The sequence below is a fragment of the Zingiber officinale genome, chromosome 8B (assembly GCF_018446385.1).
Source record: "Zingiber officinale cultivar Zhangliang chromosome 8B, Zo_v1.1, whole genome shotgun sequence".
NCBI lineage: Eukaryota > Viridiplantae > Streptophyta > Magnoliopsida > Zingiberales > Zingiberaceae > Zingiber > Zingiber officinale.
Window position 1 is genome coordinate 112373307 of NC_056001.1, and position 17964 is coordinate 112391270.

The 17964-nt window shown below is 41.1% G+C and overlaps 1 long non-coding RNA gene across 2 annotated transcripts; it reads right to left on the reverse strand.

The window, feature by feature from the left end:
• Positions 1-15591: 15591 nt before the first annotated feature.
• Positions 15592-16941, reverse strand: LOC122015960. Of its 2 annotated transcripts, none has more exons than XR_006121013.1 (4): positions 16406-16941; positions 16225-16310; positions 16064-16128; positions 15592-15655 (listed from the first exon to the last, which is right to left on the reverse strand). It is a non-coding gene; the product is annotated as an uncharacterized LOC122015960 (long non-coding RNA). The 2 variants fall into 2 exon arrangements; XR_006121012.1 differs by having other exon boundaries at positions 16064-16131.
• Positions 16942-17964: the final 1023 nt, after the last annotated feature.

A 17964-nucleotide genomic window follows, 5' to 3' on the forward strand; every position in this document is an offset into this window, starting at 1 on the left:
AATATCATATTCTCCCAATTCTGTGGCCCATTTGATAAGCTGACCTGCAACTTCTACGTTGGTTAGTGCTCTTCCCATGGTGCTGTTAGTTAAGACGGTGATTGGATGTGATAAAAAGTAAGGTCGTAACTGCCGAGCCATAAGAACCAATCCGTAAACCAACTTCTCGAGCGCCGTGTATCGGGACTCTGCTCCTTTCAATAAATGGCTGAAGAAATACATTGGTCGTTGTACATTATCATGCTCTTTAACGAGCACTGCCCCTACAGCCTCAGGGGTGGCTGACAAGTACACCCATAAAGGTTCTCCTACAACTGGCTTAAAAAGAGAGGGCAGGGTCTCCAGGTACTTCTTCAGCTCTTCAAAAGCTTTTAGTGCATTCTTCATCCCACTGGAATTTGGAAGCCTTCCTTAACACCTTGAAAAAAGGAGCGGCCCGGTCCGCAGATCTAGAAATGAATCTTGACAGGGCTATTATTCTGCCGACCAGCTTCTGGGTTTCTTTTAAATTCTGAGGAGGCTGCATATCCTTGAGCACTTGAACTTTTTCCGGATTGGCCTCTATCCCTCGCTCGGTCACCAGGTAACCCAAGAATTTTCCTCCTTTAGCTCCGAATAGACATTTCAGGGGATTGAGTTTCAGCCCATATTGTCGGAGAGTCCTGCATGTTTCTTCCACATCCTTGATCAAATTTTCGGCCACCGGGGATTTGATGAGTATATCGTCTACATAGACTTCCACATTTCGCCCGATCTGCTCCCGGAAGATTTTGTCCATCATTCGCTGGTATGTGGCTCCAGCGTTCCTGAGGCCAAAGGGCATGACAGTATAACAGAAAGTACCGTCAGCCGTAATAAAACTAACCTTTTCTTGGTCTTCCCGGGCTAGAGGTATCTCTGATGATACCCCTGGTAGGCGTCCAGCATACATATTCTTTCACATCCAGCTGTGGAATCTACCATTTGATCGATCCGGGGCAGAGGATAGCAATCTTTGGGGCTAGCTCGGTTGAGATCCCGGAAGTCAATACATACTCTCCACTTATTGTTAGGCTTTTTCACCAAGACTACGTTGGAGAGCCAGGATGGACACTGAACCTCCCGGACATGTCCTGCTTTCTTGAGTTGATCTACCTCAGCTCTTATTATTTTATTCTGGTCAGCTGAGAAATTTCTTTTCTTTTGCTTCACGGGTCGGGAGTCAGGTAGTAGATGCAACTTGTGTTCAGCCACCTCTGGTTTGACCCCAGGAAGTTTTTCAGTAGACCAAGCAAAGACATCCCGATTGCGGATTAAACACTGAATTAGTTCTTTTTTGAGGAAAGGGGGAAGGTCACTAGCCACCCTGGTCAGACTCTCAGGTCTATCAATATGTAGTTGTATTTCTTCCCAAGGGATGGGTTCCTCAGCTATAGGAAGAGGCTCTTCTTGAACAACATGAACACCTCCGTCTTGCATCCTTTGATGCTTCCGAGCCTCTACTCGGACCATATCGATATAGCACCGCCGAGAGACCTTTTGTTCTCCTCTAACTTCCCCGACCTGCTCCCCCACAGGAAACTTGATTTTCTGGTGAAAGGTCGAGACAGCGGCCATAAATTCATGCAGAGCGGGCCTCCTAGAATAACATTATAAGAAGAAGGGGAGTCCACCACTATAAACGTGCTCCTCCTTGTGCGCACTAGTGGCTCGGTGCCCAGAGATATAGCCAGCTTAATCTGACCCATAGGCTTCACTTCATTGCCCGTGAATCCATATAGAGAGGTGGCCACTGGTTGAAGCTCAGCAACATCAATCTACATCTCTTCAAATGTGGTCCTGAATAGAATGTTAACCGAGCTCCCGGTATCAACAAAAACCCGAGCTACTCGACTATTGGCAATGATGGCTTTGATGATGAGCGCATCGTCATGAGGCAACTCCAGACCTTCTAGGTCTGCAGGCCCGAAGCTAAGAACAGGGCCAGCAACTTGCTCCTGACTGCATCCGACAGCATGAACCTCCAACCGCCGAACATGAGACTTACGTGCTCTCCCTGAATCTCCGTCGGTCGGCCCTCCAGAAATCATGCCGATCTCTCTAACAGTTGCGTTACCTCTGTTTTTGACCTCTCGTGCTCCTTCCAGCTCTTTTCCCCGGCCAGGCTGATGAGTGCTAGGTCCCACTAGGTCGGGACGAGATGATCCGGCCTACCCTGTCATCCTTTGTTCTTCCATCATCTTGATCAACTGAGGCGCTAGCTCAGGCGGGGGCAAACCCATCTCTGCAGCTCGTCTAGAGTCTCGAGCAAATTGAAAACATCTGTTAGTATCATGTGTGCGAGATCTATGATAGGTGCAGTACCGGGTCGGGGGATATGTACAGTAGCAACTCGAGGAGCAGGTCGAATTTTCGACCCGGGATGAAAGGCAGGTCTGGCTTCCCGGACTCGCGGTAGAGGTTGAGGGGCTGGTTGAGGTGCTCTTCTTTCTTACTTGTTATTGGAAGGAAGTGGTCTTTCGGCCTTCCTTCGAGCTGCTTGTGTTTCTTCCACCTTGATGTAGGAAGCAGCTTTTTCCACCATCTCATCAAAATTCCAAGCAGGATTTTTGATAAGATCTCTGAAGAATTCTCCCTCTCCCAATCCATGAGAGAAGGCGCTCATAAGAATCTCTGAAGTGGCAGTGGGGACATCCTGAGCCACTTGATTAAAGCGATTGATATAACTTCTCAGGGGCTCATTCGGCCCCTGCTTTAGGGCGAAAAGACAATGATCTGTCTTCTGATATTTCTTGCTGCTAGCGAATCGGCGCAGGAAAGCTGTCTTGAAATCCAAGAAGCAAGTGATGGACCCTTGAGGCAACCCATCGAACCATTTTAGGACTGAACCAGATAAAATATTCAGGAAAGCTCTGCATTTAACATCATCGCTATATTGGTGCAGCAGGGCTGCGTTTTTGAATTTTCGCAAATGATCTTCCGGATCTTTGCTCCCATCATACTCTCCGATCGATGGGGCTCTATAACCCTTAGGCAATCTTTCATTTAGAATCCTGGTTGAAAAAGGTACTTTCTCGTCTGGATCTTCGGGGAATACCTCAGGTATGACTAGGGCCTTTCCTTTCTTAGAATCCCGAGGCTGTGAACTCTCAGCTACAGATGCTTGAGGTTGCTCCTTCTTTAGGCTTTGCACTTGGGGCTCTGGCTGATAATATCCGATGCCCGGCTCACGATAAGGATGTTGAGGAAACACCTCAGGCTGCTTTCTTTTGGAACCCCGATCTGAAGCAGGCAGGGGCTCCTTGGAAGCATCAGCAGGGGCTTGTCGTGGTCGCGAGACAGTTGCCTGTCTTTCTGAGGCTGCCAATCTTTTGGCCTCCTTGAAGAGCTCATACTCCCCAGCGGTCATAGTAACGTGAATGCGGCCAGACTCCTCCATCATCACGTTCCGGATCAAGTTGTTGTGTTCCCACAGACGACGCCAAATTTGATCCCGTCCGGAAGCTGAGTCGGATGAAGGCGAGCCTTGTTGTGCTAAAGGTTGACGAAGAGTCGACGGGGTGCTGAGTCAGCGAGGTACCCGACGGACATGTACACACGGGCAGTCTCCAGAAGGAAAGAAAGATTCAGGATGATGGCACTATCGTTCTGCACACACTCAGACAAATCACAACGTCGTTAGAGACCAGAAACCAGGGAAAAAGTTCCCGGGTCAGGCCCTCCGACGCTCAAGTCAGTTACTTTTTCCCCAGAAATCACAAAGAAAAGCCTGAAAAAGTAGAAAAACTGGTAAGAAATGACGAGTGAGCGTACCTGCGTAAGGGACAAAGCATCCCTTTTTATACTGCAACTGGGGCTTTTGGAACCTGGCGAATGTCAGGGAATGTCGGGTGTCAGGCTCTGTCTGACGGTGATCGACACGTGGCTTTCTCTCATAGGCCGGCGGAGAAACCCAGAGGAGTAGGAGCCTCCCACTGTTAGAATATTCCCTGACATGTGATGATTGTTCTCTGACAGGTGGTTACGATTCCTTGCAGGTCTATTTGTCATGTAGCGTCTGGCCTCCCGGACCCCCCTTCGTTTGTGTCATCCAGAGTATGTACATCTCGACGATCTATTGATTCCCGACCTGCACCCTGGGTCGGCTTCCCGACCATCACACTGAGTTCACTCCCTGATCTGATTTCGTTTATTGTTATCCATAGTATGATCATCCCGACCCGCGTGTATGATCCTTCCAACTTGCATGTTGGGTCAGACCTCTGTCCTGTGACCATCTGTTGTTATCCATGGTATGATCGTCCCGATCTGCACGTATGATCTCCCGACCTGCATGTTGGGTCAGATCTTTGACCTGTGTCCGCCGACCTGCATGTTGGGTTGGATCTCTGACCTGTGTCCATCTGTTGTTATCCATGGTATGATCGACCTGACCTGCATGTTGGATCAGATCTCTGACATGTGTCCGCCGACCTACATGTTGGGTCGGATCTCTGACCTGTGCCAATCTGTTGTTATCCATGGTATGATTGTCCCGACCCGCACGTATGATCTTCCCGACCTGCATGTTGGGTCAGATCTCTGACCTGTGTCCGCTCCAAGTAAATTGTATTCGTTATATTCATCCGATCCATAAGCTAATTCCTTGGTTGTGTCCAATCCTTGATTGTCTCGACCTGTATCCATCTGTTGTTATCCATGGTATGATCGTCCCGACCTGTACGTATGATCTCCCGACCTGCATGTTGGGTCAGATCTCTGACCTGTGTTCGCCGACCTGCATGTTGGGTCGGATCTTTGACCTGTGTCCATCTATTGTTATCCATGGTATGATCGTCCTGACCTGCACGTATGATCTCCCGACCTGCATGTTGGGTCAGATCTCTGACCTGTGTCCGCCGACCTGCATGTTGGGTCGGATCTCTGACCTGTGTCCATCTATTGTTATCCATGGTATGATCGACCCGACCTGCACGTATAATTCCCCGACCTGCATGTTGGATCAGATCTCTGACCTGTGTCCGCCGACCTACATGTTGGGTCGGATCTCTGACCTGTGCCCATCTATTGTTATCCATGGTATGATCGTCCCGACCTGCACGTATGATCTTCCTGACCTGCATGTTGGGTCAGATCTCTGACCTGTGTCCGCTCCAAGTAAATCGTATTCGTTATATCCATCCGATCCATAAGCTAATCCCTTGGTCGTGCCCAATCCTTGATTATATCTGACCCCTAGGTTTGATCCTTGATTAACCTTGGTCCTATGGGTCGGATCCATTTCTGATTCCCTTCGGGGTCAACTCCAATCCCCTTGGCACTTCTGATCCCTGAGCTTTACGATAGCGTTATCCCAGAGGCTAAACTTCCGACATCCAGGATGGTGTGACTTTTGACTAGCCACGAGGGCTAGACTTTTGACCTCCAAGCTGACATGACTTTTGACTAGCCACGAGGGCTAGACTTTTGACCTCCAGGTTGACGTGACTTCTGACTCTTCTGTAACTTTGACTCCTTGTCAGATCATCTCACAGACCCCACATCGATGCACCGTATCAAAACACATTATCAAATAAAACGGTTTCAATCTCTGAGTGGCCCGATGTAATTACGAATTTTAATGTGGCTTAAGGTCCATAGATGATTGGAAAGGGCGGTATGAAACACTTGAGGGAGGACGAGTAATATTAGATGCATGTGGTTGTGTTTGGAAAGCAAAGTACACAAGTAGAGTATTGACCCTGAAATTTAATATACCATGTTTTTGTTCGTTAGATGATTGATTATTTATGATGAGTCGACTATATTGGAGTTATCCAAGAAATCAAAGAAACAGTCGTGATTCAGTACATTCAATTAGTCAACTGTAAATTAGAGATGAAGCTGTCGAGGGAAATGGAGAAGACGATTGCGATGGCAATGTGTCGGAATCCGTTGGGAACAGAGATTGTTGTCATACTAATTGACTGATAGGTGTTACGATCTTATTACTGTGTCAGCAAAGTAATTCATCAAGGGAGTTTTAAAATGGGGTCAAGAGGCCACAAACATAATTAAGTTATTATTTGATAGTTAAGAGGGGTTTAAATTAGGTCTTGTATTTGTATTTGATTTGTGTTTAACTAGACCTAGGTATAGACACATGGAGACTACTTGGTTGAGGCTGTCGGTACCTGGTGGCTGAGGTTGTCAGTACCTGGTGGCTTTCAACTTATGCAGACTCGACCATTAGATGGGTTGAGGTCAACTTATCAACGGCAATTTATCAAAAGGTCTATTTAAATTTTTGAATTTATCAAAAGAGGTACATTATTTTGGTATTTACCAAAGAGCATATCTTTTTACAAGTATCTTTCTATTCTATCCTTTTGATAAATTTAAATGATTTTCTTTTTCTTTTCTTTATCATTTTTTTTCTTTTCTCTTTCTTCTTATACATGCAACGTATCTTCTCTTTTTTGTTCTTTTTTTTATTTTCTTTTTTTTTTTCAATTTTTTTCTCAACCCTGTTATAGGAGATCAGACTCACGTTGGGTCTGATATCTCTTCATATTAAGCCTAATCTGGACCTGATATGGGGAGATATCAGGCCCAATAATAGAAAAAATAAAAATAAATAAATATTTATGTTTTTCAAAACCTCTGATTCATCAGTAGAAATGCTGAAAATAACAATGGAGAGTATATTTTAGACTCCTTGTAATTTTAGAAATCCACAGGACCTGAAATGGTTGCAATCTGAGGTCTCTAGGTCGATCAGTGAATTTTGACCGAAACACATTGATCGACCTAGAAACCTCATATTGCAACCATTTCAGGTCCTGTGGATTTCTAAAATTGCATGGAGTCTAAATATGCTCTTCATTATTATTTTCGACATTCCTAATGGTGGATCAGAGATTTTAAAAAACCTAAATATCTCTTTCTTTATTTTTTTTTTTTTTTCCTGTTGTTGAGTTTGATGTGAAGAGATATAAGACCCACGTTGGACTTGATATCTCTTCATATTAGGTCCACGTTTGTCTGATATCTTTTCATATTAAGTACATGTTGGGCCTGATATCTCCCCATATTAGGCCGAATGTAGGCCTGATATGGGGAGATATTAGGCCCAACAATAGGAAAAAAACAAAAAAGGAAAAAAAAAAAGAAAGAAAGAGAATTTTGATTTTTCAAAACTTCTGGTCCACCATTAGGAATATCGAAAATAACAATGGAGAATATATTTGGACTCCTTGTAATTTTAGAAATCAAGAGGACCTGAAATGGTTGCAATCTGAGGTCTCTAGATTGATCAGGGTATGTCTCTTACCCGAAAGGGTACTTTGATAACAGAAAGGGGATATCGAGAGTATAAATGGGACAAGGTCGACATCGTCATACCGAGCTCTACTAGTTAGAGTCATCGACTTATTGTCGAGATGATTAACCGGGCCCAATTATTGGATCTCAACACTGAAGATCAATGTACCTATATTTTTCTTAAAGAAAAATATCCAACAATCTTAAGATGATATTGGTGGTTATGGCAACCGTGGGTCCCACTCATACTGGAGAGAAATTGGAGAAATTATCTTTAATCGTCTTCAAGCGATGACAGTAAAAAATACTGTATGACTTGAAAAAAAATGTATCTTTTAAGGTTACTATCAAAAGATGTCCTAGCGCATCTAAAAGTGAATCTCAAGTAATGTGAGAGTTATTCGTAAAGAAAAATAGAATTTTTCTATGTGAGAACCATATCTTAAAAGGATATACAATAAAATTATACTATGAGTATAATGATGGTTAAGGTTTTGTGAGGATCATTTGACCAAAGTCACAAAGTTGAGGAAACTCGATAGAGATGTGAGTGGAGTGACTTGTACATAAGGGTTGAAGGTAGATAAAAAACTAAGACTCAACTTTAGAATTAGTCGAAGTCAAGAGAATTAGTCAAATGTTGGGATTCAATTGATGGGTGGATAAGAGAACACCCCAAATGTATATTGTTGGTCTTCTATCAATTGACTGGTGGTTGATGGATGAATACCCCTGGTTTGGAGTTCGTGGTTTGACCCAATCGACTAATAAATGAGAACTAATTAATTGGTGGTCCAAATACTTCAAATTATGTTTGATTGGAGTATTATAGTTGAATCAGTTGATTTACACAAAAGGATCAATCAATTGATGGTTTAGATCTTAATAAACTAATAGAAAGTTTTTCAGTCAAGTAGCATAACTGAGGTTCATTTGAAATGAACAGAAAAATTTTTAGTTGATTGAGTTATGTTGTAAGAGTACAAAATGTTTTGGAGTCTACTAGTGCAGTGAACTAAGCACTAATTAGTCAACTGAGGCTGCAACAACCAAATCAAATGAAGTAGAATAAGGGGATGCGATAACAAATAATAAAAATGAGAAAATAATAATAAAATTAATATTAGTAATGAACCAAAAAAGGGGGAAAAATACATATAGGACTTAGAATAAAAAGATTTCAGTAATTTACTGAATCTGTAATACCCAAAACGCTTAATCAAGTTTTATATTTATCAAAATATATGTAACCATTTTCAATCAATTATGCACTTACTTTATGATCAATCATTGATAACGGCAGTTAATTGCTATGTTATGTAACAATTGAGTTCATCAAATTTTGAATGTATTGTTTGATTTATGATCAATAATCAACCTCCCATGATTTATTAGTTGACGGCTCGTAACTCATCAATTATATCATTGCTTTCAATTATTCCCTTTATATTTATCCAACTTAAATATATTGTAACATATCAAAAAAGAGATTATTAATGTATCACCATGGTGTATAGGAACTATCATATGTTTTGATGTATAGACAAAGAGTTTAGTTAGACTTATCTTTGGTTTTCATGGCTTGGTGAGGTCAAGGTCAATTACCATTTGATATTTCCATTAGGACCCGTGCGAGCTAGGGAGGATGAATAGTTTCATTCACTTCTTCGATATTGATTTGCAACAAATACTCGAAGCGAAGACTTCACAATACTAACCTCTAATTTACATGGTCTCCACTTCCTTAAGGTGACTAATCTAAGGATCCACATGGTGCACACTGTTCGACTATGAACACACTCCTCGAAAACAATCCAGAAGCGGAGAAGCCTCACACAAGCTCACAACAAGAAAATGCAACAAGAAATATAAATTTGGTTACATAAGAAATTGAAAATGATTATAACTATGAACCTTGGTTTGCTTGTTCTCTTCTTGCTTGGAATAGCCTTTTGTAGATTCAGAAATGCAACAACACTTACTCTAAATTGTCTAAGAATGGGCTCCGAAAAACTCCTCAAAACCCCTCTTTTAAAGCCATTAGGTTAGGGTTGATTTTTGTCTATCGATCAACTAATCTTACCCATCAGTCGATAGATGTGGTCTCTGATCATTGAATGATCTCTGATGCTTCTGAAACCTGTCTATTTTGTCTCAATTAAGTTGAAGATCAGTTGACTAATGAAAATATCAATCGATTGATCATAATAGTCGAATGGAGCACGCGAGTCCTACTCAATTCTGTGCTCTTCAATTTAACATTAGTCGACTGATGTCCCACATTAGTTGACTGATTTCATCAATCGAACAGAACAAGTGAGTCTCACTCACTTCTATTCTCTTTCTAAGGTTATCAGTTGAATGATCTTACCCATCAGTCGACTGATTCCATCAGTTGAGTCTATCAATCGAATCGACTTATTTCTATTCGGTTGCTAAAGCCATCAGTTGACTAATCAAACCTATCAGTTGAATGATACCTGACTTGACAAACATAGATCTCTAAATGAGCTTCATTTTATAATAAAAATTGTTTTGTTCTGATATCTGAGTCAAAAGTTATGTCCTTCAGAAGTTTGCTATATCAAAACTTCCTTGTTGCATGCTAATTCCATGTTGGACTTTCAACTGCCAAGTGTTTGGTCAATTTTTAACCTACTTGGACTTTTCAATTTGCCTAGTCCTTCTAGGATTTCTTCACCAAGCATCCGGTCCACCTTTGACCCACTTGGACTGTTCCATTGCCTAGCCCCGCTAGGACTTCCATCATCTAGTTCCCAACTAGGCCTTCAACCTCTTAGCCCTGTTAGGACTTCCATCGTCTAGTTCCCAACTAGGCCTTCAACGGCCTAGCCCCGCTAGGACTTCCATCGCCTAGTTCCCAACTAGACCATCAATCATCTAGCCTCGTTATGACTTCTACTACCTAGTCCTACTAAGACTTTCCATTGCATAACCTACAGTTAGGACTTCCCAGACAAGTATTTAGTCCTCCCTTGACCTACTTGACTTTTCTCTCACATATTGTCAAGCATCAAAACTTAAGCTAGAGTCAATCCGAACTTAGCCAACTTGGTCAACCTTACCCAAGGATAATTGCACCAACAATCTCTCCCTTTTTGATGTTTGATAATATGTTTAAGTCCGGCTAACTTATTAACCCAACTTCCTTCTTCATCTCATGCTAAAACATTAATGAGTGTTTCCTAACTTAAACCCTAGATTCTTCTCTTTTGATACACATCAAAAATCTTTTCCCAAGACTTGTCCTTCTTAACCTTCAACGTCCCAATGAAAGTCTCATACCCTTCATTGTCTTCAATGTGCAACCTTGAACATACATTCATCATCATCAAAACTTTATCCAGATCATGCATTTAGAGTGTAACTCCCCCTCAAAGCATGCTCTATCCTTAACCATTGTACCAACAATGGTTTTGAGTTCCTAAAATTTTAGGAAATCTCAAAATTTTGAGTCGTGAAGGTAAAAATTCAACCTTGAATCTAAACTTCCTCTTTAACTCCAAATAAGTTCACTTTACCATTCCTTTCACATTTTCATTGAGAATATTACCCTTAAATACTTATCAAAGCATTTCATAGGGTTATAGACGGTTAACATGCCTAGAATTGAGTTTAAATGACTAAAATAATTTATTTCAGCAAAAGTATAGTCATCAATTGATTGATGCTCTGCATCAGTCCACTATATTTTGAAAAACTGCATTACAATTTTCAGACTAAATTTTAGACATGCATAAGTAATTCTATGATTTTTGAAAAATCATAAAATTTCATATAGACATTACTTATGACAAATACTATTAGGGAAAAAATAATTTATTATGAAAATACATCTTATTTTCAAAAAATGGTACAAAATTAAAAATCGTTGAAAAGTTCAATGTTCCACTCTAACTTTGTATCTAACTAAGTAATGGTGATTTCTATCAACAAATAGACTTCACCAATGTTTTCCAAAATACTTTTGAAATGAATTTTAAAAATAATTTCTAACTATGATCTATGGGCTAAACGCACATGACTTGCACATTAGTTTTCCCCATAATTGGACTTTATATAATTATTTGTTTTTGATAAAACTAAAACTCAAATAGATGTACTAAATCAATATCTTGAGTCTTGTTTATCCTCCTAACATCTCACTTGTATATAATGTATCTCAATACACATAAAAGTCAACTTATAATCTTTGTGAGATAAATATAAAATGGGTTTTCCCTAAACTAAGAGATCACGTATCTCTAATTAGACATTGTTAACTTTGATCGTTCTACCTAGAATGTCAATTAATATCATTATTCTTAATTACAAGAAATTTAAAATTAATGCATGAGAATGATGATGACATACATAAAATGAGTATTTTTTAAAAGAAAAGCTAGATATTTTTCATAAAATATGAATGCAAAAATAATGATGCACGTATGATATGACATATGATATTTTTCATAAACATATGAATGTAAAAATAATGATGTCATAACATATAATATGGCACACAATCATGACAATTTTAACATAAAGAAAATACCTAGATTATCTATCTAAGTATCAATAACTCATCGCTAAATTTAAAAGTAAATATAATTTTACTTTTTTCACCCTAGAAAATGTCAAGATTCCAACTTGACATTTCTTTAAATTTTATCCTTTTTGTGTTAATTTGATTAAGTTCAAATCTTTAAATTTTATTAGCACATTCTTACTCTTTCAAGAGTAAAGATCTAAATCTTCATTTTCAAGGTGTAACAATATCTTGAAAATGCCCCAAAATGTCAACTTCAATAAGCTTGGGTTAACTACCCTTTCTATTAGAGTTAACACACTCTAAATCCATTTAAGATGTAGAGAACACACTCTTAGGAACCCAAAATCTATTGATGCTCTTTGGGTGTTCTAGGTATTCACTAGGGATAACTTCCTTTGATACCTTCCTAATGACCTTCCTAGGCTTCTTAGAAGCCTTGATTACATTAATCTCCTTAAGGTCAACTCTAGGAATGACATCCCTTGTAACCTTAGCTTGACTCCTAGACCTAGAAGTAGTTCCATAGCTATATGGAACTCTATAGTATGAGTCCATGTTTTCCTTGGACTTATGTTATATCCCAAACCTTTCTTGTTCATAGATAACTCTTATCTTCCTAAACCTATGTTTTATTTCTTGCGTCTTTTGACATTATATGTCATTTTCTCTAGGGTCTTCTCTAAGTTATCAAATTTTGAATTCAAAACTTGATTTTCTATCATTAAATCCTCAAACTTAGATTTTCTATTATTTCCTTGAGCATTTTTCCTTTTAGGCACATATCTAATATCTTTAGAGTTCTTGCCTAATTGAGTTTCTACCCTCCTATCCTTTGGGAAAGTTGTTCTAGCTTGATATGATCTATAATTCTCATTAGAATTATAATGTCTCTTATTTTCATGATAAATAGTATTAAAATGATAACAATTTTTTCTTGTCACGTCCTGGGAGAGTCCTTATCGAGGAAATTTCGACAGCATCTCCCCTGTACCGGTACAATCTGAAACATCACTGCAAGCCCTCAAGGCCACACAAACCTCGGCCAACACGACCGGACAATAATAATAAAAATAACTAACAATCCACGCAGTCTATATTAACTCAGCCTCTGGCTGACATAACCACACAATTTATTTAAATAAAACCTACTCCACTAATACGACGGAAAACTTAAACCCACAACAAAAATCCAACGTAGAAAACAAAGGCAGTAGACCAAAACTCGATATAGAAATCCTCGAGTACAACCACACATCATAAGTATGTAACAAGGAAACCCAAAAGCCAAAAATACGTGAACCCGTCGCGACAAGTGGTGGGAGATTAGCGACTGGAACCTCCTGATAGCATCAACCTGAAATAGTAATAATCAACGGGGTGAGTCCAACACTCAGCGGATACCAAGTTGACATGCATAGTAAGAAATAACTAATAGTAATAATTATGCATACAGTCTCCTGGAATAATAATGGAAAATGCAAAACTGAAGGAATGGGAGAAGTTGTACTCACCGGGACCTCCTATCAGGATAATAAGGTCATTAGACCGAAAATATCATATCTCCTGTATGCATGTCAATCATATGCATCTACCAAATATGCAGTAAACAAAGTGCAGCAAATACAAGCAATAAATGCAATCATGCATATGATACTAATGAAATGTCCTGGTCACCCCTGACGCCAATCAGCCATCTCACACGTAATGGTGAGACTGAGTGGGTAAGGCTATGACAATTATGCACTCTTCCATCATTGCTCCTGATGAGTGATCGAGTGGACAGGATGCTGTCGGAGTACACCTATCCTCCTACCCCAAATTATAAGTAAGGGATCTCAATGCTCTCATCTCCTTGAGACAATCCAGAGGAGGGATCCTTGTCGTGCTACCACGCTGTGTCACGCTACCCATGAGTGGACTAGCGGACCACTGACAGAGCAACCTGCTGTAACACCCCATGCTTGAATAAAAACCACTAACCCATGAGTGGTTGTGTGTGAAGATCCATGTAACTGGCGATGAGCTCAACAATATTGGGGTTGCCAATCGCTCAGCATGCAATCTGTTGGTGCAGGAAGCATCGACGATCGAACCTATATTTTGATTATGGCAAAGGGTTCAAAGTTAAGGTGTTTTATTATCTGATATGCTGAAAGAGCTTTGTAAGAAAGTCCTAAGTGTACTTAGGCAAAAGCCCTAACTACGGTTATGCAGATGGAAAATCCTAGGGGGTGGTAACCCTCGGTCCTAGGGGGTGGAAACCCTAGGTGAAGAAAAGCCCTAGCTGTGGTTAGGCAAAGGGAAAAAACCTAGGGGCAGTAATCCTAGGTCCTAGGGGGTGGTAACTCTAGGCGGAAAGATTTGACGGGTAGGAGGCTTGGGCAAAAATCCTAGGGGGCGATAACCCTTGGTTGGAATCCTGGTGTCGCGAACCAGGTGGAAATTTGGACGGGTCGTGGAGTGGGCGTCTAACATGAAGACCGGAAGCATCAGACACTGAGCAAAAGTCCAATCGGTCTGGAGGACCGAACTGGCAAAATGTAACTTCTCCTGAGAGGAGTAGGTGAGGACGCGTTCCCCGCTGAGGGAACAGTAGGCGTCGGTTCGACCTAAGGTGTCCAGTCGGAAATCTGAAATCAAAACCGGATAGTCCGAACACTGTCAAAATATTTCTGTTATTATGTTAATTATGTGCTAACTTTATTTTACAAGATATGTTGTTGTTTTGTGGACTAACCTATCTTGTAGGGACAAAATAGTATGTTTTACCTCGGATGAACAGTACTCGAGGCGTCCTCCATGGAGCTTGGAGGCGCCTCGAGTGCAAGGCAGAAGCTACGCAGGAAGTCAGGCTGGAGGCGCCCTCATGAAGGCTTGAGGTGCCTCGGACAGCATTAAAGGCGCCTTCCATGGGATTGGAGGCGCCCTCAAGTGGATAGGCGAAGACGGCTTCAGAGCTTATCTACGCGTAGCTGACCCAGGGATTGGAGGCGCCCTCAAGGTTCTTGGAGGCGCCCTCAACGGCCTATAAAAGGCAATCTCGACCAGCAATTGAAGCAATCAAGTCTAAAGCATTCTTTCTTCAGCACGCTACTAACGAAACATTCCGGCTAAGCTACAACAAGATCCCGACGACCCGAAGCTACGAAACTTCAAATCTTTGTTGTCAGTATAGCTTTTAATATTATTTTGTAATCATTTTTTGTAAACATTTGCGTTATTATAGTTATTGTCCAAAGTAAACACTCAACGAGCGTGGGCCTTGGAGTAGGAGTCGCTCTAGACTCCGAACCAAGTAAATCTTGACGTCCTTCTATGTTTTATTTAAATTTCCGCTGCATTTTACTCGATAGTTTCGAATACGAAAAGTGAAAGTCACGAGCGTTATTCACCTCCCCTCTAGCGCGTCTCAATCCAACACAATTATGTGAGATGGTGCATGACACCAAGCATGGAAGTTCTGACCATAGCTACCTCTATAAAACATGTATCAAAAATAAAATGGCTCAAATAAGAAGATCTAGATACACGTATCAGATATGGTAAATGTCTAGTCCGGTATATCATAAGGTATAGTATGTCACTACCTCCATGAGCATAAATAATCAAGAGAGTAATGGATGCAAAATAGGAAATAAATAAGCATACTGAAGAAATCAAACAATGATATACCGATGCAGATATAACATAATTATTACTACTCATTAAAATCCACTATGCATATCAAATGACAATATCTAAAAGATAAGTCAAGGTACCCGCCTTCAATGTAGATCGAGCTAAACAATCGCTATGTCAAAGTGCTCGTCCTGAATCAAAGTTCTGTAATAAATCATATAATTTTAGTTAAGTTTCATTATACCTAAACAAAATCTTAATCCGATTAGAAACTATGTAACTTGATTAGCTAATCCCTCTTGTTAACATCATAAATCGGATCTAACTCGAAACTTAGATTAGATATAATGTTTTAATCCCAATTACCTCCCTTTGGATAAGTTATCCTATCTTACAAATTTTGAGATGATCAGTAGCTTAAAGAATAAAGTTTTTACCCTTTCAATAAAAATGCATATTATGATTCGGCTCAAATAAATGCTATTGATCTTACAAATTTTCTTTTTTGCAACAAACCTAATAATTAACCAAAGGCGTATCACCACTACTTTGGATCCAAATTCCTCCATCATATAGGTTTAGGCTAACCATGGATCATACTCCAAAACTCACCCGAAACTGATGCCTCAGCTGCTGCTGATCAATCCTGAAGAACCCACTGCCGAAGTTTAGAAAAGCTGCTGTGGGAAAACAGTGACGAGTACCATAGTTATCAGCCAACAAGTTCAGCACAGGATCCCAATCACAAATCTAAATTCCCAATTAGGCCTTACCTCAATTCACCAAACCACTCTTGTTGATCCTTGCTACCAGAGAAGGTTGCTGCCAGAGACCTGTGGCCGATGTCTCCCAACAGTCACTGCCAAATAGCAACTACCCAATTAACACACATCCTATCCTGAGTTTAAAATCCAAACCTCTACAAAACCTAGAACCCATAGTCAACGGACTTACCCAAATTAGCAGTGGTTGCTGGTGGCTGCAACAGCCGGAGCTAGGGCGCGACAGAGTGAAGGATTTGGGTGCTCGACTTCTAGCGAGAGGTGATCGGGTGGCGCTGGCACGATGAGGTGGCGACGGGCGAGGAATCGAAGCTAGGGCGCAGACTACCTAGAGTAGCACAATCTGGTGGTCGGATGCGATGGTGCAGACTGTGTCAAGAGCAGAGGTGCGAGAGGGGAAAGAAGAAGAAAATCGGGCCGCCTGGTAGCCAAGAGAGTTTGACGTTGGTGAGGCACACGGAAGGGGAAGACTACTGCAGGCGGTGATCTCGTGGTGATCAGTGCAATCAAGATCTCCGCGATGAGGAGGCGACGGCAGGGGAGGGAAAGATGACGCTAGGGCTTCATGTCTTCCCTTGGTCGATGGGTTTATCAGTGAGGAGATGAGGCATCGCGCGGTGTCGGTTGGAGGAGGCGAAGTGGAGAAGAAGAGAAGAGGGGAGAAGAAGGGACGACGATCAAGAGGCACGGGTTCGGCGATGAAGAGAAGAAAAGAAAAGGGAAAAAGGAAAAGAAAAATAAAACTTTTCCTCGTTTAAATGGGTAGTTTAAACAGACTTTACCATAACCTAATAATTGATCCACCTTAAACTTATCATATGAGCTTCGAAAAATTGTCAATTTTTTTTTAAAAATTCTGAAAAATTCCCTTAAGATTATATTTAGGTGTCGTATTTTAAGTTTCTAGCATGCTTTTTATCTTGAAATGGAGAAATATGATTAACTAATAGTGCATTGGGTTTGTTCTTGGAAGCTCCCCTTGACTTGAACTTCTTTTCTTGTTCTTACTCTGAAGTCTCCTTTTTGGACGTTGATTTTGATAATGTCTCTTGTGATTACATAAGAAGCACATAATGTGCTCTTTTCTCTTTCTATCTAAGTTCCGGCCTCTTTTGATTTTTCCTTAACCTTGAGTGCCATTAGAACTAGACCCGACCCCGGGCCGGGTCTGGCCCGGACCCGGGCCGGGCCCGTAACCGGGTCAACGGGCCGGTTGCCCGTTGACCCGGTTCGCCGGGTCGAACCGGAACCGGCCCGGCAAGTTGCCGGGCCGGTTGCCCGTTGACCCGGTTCAGCCGTTGGAACCGCCGATTAACCGGCGGTTCGTAGCCATTGGGAGGGTTTTTAGGTATTTTTTTTCAACGGTTAGGATCATTTGACCGTTTTTGATTAATGGCTATGATTTAGTGTCCGTTACTATCAAAACTCTATAAATAGAGAGCTTATTTCATCATTTTCACACACATCTTCTCTACTCTTAATCTCATTTTCGTATTCTCTAATCTCTACACGCTTTGCTTTCAATTACAATGGAAGGAGGCCGCGGAGGTGCATCATCTCGAGCTCGGAAGGGAAAGCAAATAATGAATCCGCGGGAGGAGGACCCCAACATTCAATCCACCGATGATGAGATCGAGCATCTTCCGAATCGACACCCACACAAGGAAGTACCGATGCAATTACTTCTAAGGTTTAGGAACTTCCTCCTCTAAAATCTTCTATTTTTACTAA